The following is a 2,144-nucleotide window of genomic DNA, read 5'->3' as shown; positions in this document are numbered from 1 at the left end:
TACTCAATGCATCAGCCACAACGTTTGCCTTACCCGGATGGTAATTCAAACCAAAATCATAATCCTTCAGAAATTCTAACCACCTTCTCTGTCTCATATTCAGCTCCTTCTGATCAAAGAGGTACTTCAAGCTCTTGTGATCACTGAACACCTCAAATCTCGAACCATACAAATAGTGTCGCCACAACTTCAAAACAAACACCACAGCTGCCAACTCCAAATCATGAGTCGGATAATTCCTTTCATGCACTTTGAGTTGTCTCGACGCATAAGCGACCACTTGTTGATTTTGCATTAACACACCACCTAAACCCATTAGTGATGCGTCACAATAAACCACAAATGATTCTGTCGGACTTGGCAAAATCAGGATAGGAGCACTAGTCAACCTTCTCTTCAGCTCTTGGAATCCTTCTTCACACTTTGCATCCCAAATAAAAGCTTGTCCTTTCCTGGTCAGTTTAGTTAACGGCAATGCTAACCTTGCAAATCCTTCAATAAACTTCCTGTAATAACCTGCAAGGCCAAGAAAACTACGAATTTCTGATACTGACTTCGGAGCTTCCCACTGAGACACGGCTTCTATCTTTGTAGGATCAACAGCAATACCATCCTTAGAAATCACATGTCCAAGAAAACTAACTTCTTCTAACCAGAATTCACACTTCGACAGTTTGGCAAAAAGTTGCTTCTCCTTCAACAGTTCTAACACAGTTCTGAGGTGTTCGGCATGTTCTTCCTCATTCTTAGAATATATCAGGATATCGTCGATAAATACCACCACGAACTTGTCGAGATAAGGATGAAATATTCTGTTCATATACTCCATAAAAACACCAGGTGCATTAGTAACTCCAAACGGCATTACAGAATACTCATAATGTCCATACCTTGTTCTAAAAGCAGTCTTCTGAATATCATCATCTTTCACACGTATCTGGTGATACCCAGACCTCAAATCAATTTTACTAAATACCCGCGCTCCAACCAGCTGATCCATCAAATCATCAATCCTCGGCAATGGATACCGATTCTTGATAGTAACCTTGTTCAATTGTCTGTAATCTACGCACAGCCTCATCGAACCCTCTTTCTTCTTTACTAGTAACAGAGGCGCACCCCACGGAGAAACACTAGGACGAATAAATTTCTTCTCCAGCAATTCTTCTAACTGCTTCTTCAGTTCGGCTAGCTCAGACGGCGACATACGGTACGGTGCCATCGACACTGGACTGGTTCCCGGAATCAAATCAATAGAAAACTCCACTTCTCTTTCCGGTGGTAATTCATTTACATCTTCAGGAAAAACTTCTGGAAATTCACACACCACAGGTAAATCGCTACTAGCCACCTTTTCTTTCACATTCATCATTGCGAACAACATAAATACTGTTGCACCATCTCCGATAGCTTCATTCACCTGCCTAGCTGTCATTTCCAGATTATCAGCACAACTCTCTTCAGGAAAAGTTACCGTCTTCTCAAAACAGTTGATATGAACACGGTTGAACTCCAACCAGTTCATTCCCAGGATTACATCAAGTTCTTTCAACGGAAGGCACACTAAGTCCATTCCGAATTCTCTACCAAAAATATCAATCGGACAATTCAAGCATGCAGATGAAGTAGTTACTGAACCCGACGCAGGAGTGTCAATAATCATACTTCCATTGATGTCAGATATCTCAAGATTTAACCTCGTAGCACAGTCCAAAGAAATAAAAGAATGAGTTGCTCCAGTATCAATAATCGCAACTAAAGGTGTGCCATGAATGAAACACGTACCTTTAATCAATCTGTCCTCTGGAGTAGTCTCTGACCCGGTCAAGGCAAAAACTTTTCCTCCCGATTGGTTCTTCTTTGGCTTAGGACAATTAGGACTAATGTGACCCTCTTCACCACAGTTGTAACAAGTCACCACCCTCTTCCTACAATCAGCCGCGACATGACCCACTTCCTCACACTTGAAGCACTTCTTCTGGTTCAGCTTACACTCATTCCTACGATGTCCCATCTCACCACAATTGTAGCATCTGATACGAGCACTGGAATCTCCCCCACTGGGTTTCTTCCAATCAACAGGTTTACCTCTACCATATGGTTTACCTCTGTCCATAGGCTTCTTCCCCTTTCTGTCAACCAAC

Source organism: Vicia villosa, unplaced genomic scaffold (assembly GCF_029867415.1).
Source record: "Vicia villosa cultivar HV-30 ecotype Madison, WI unplaced genomic scaffold, Vvil1.0 ctg.000927F_1_1, whole genome shotgun sequence".
Lineage (NCBI taxonomy): Eukaryota > Viridiplantae > Streptophyta > Magnoliopsida > Fabales > Fabaceae > Vicia > Vicia villosa.
The sequence above is the reverse complement of the archived record's forward strand: the minus strand, read 5'-3'. Positions refer to the sequence as shown.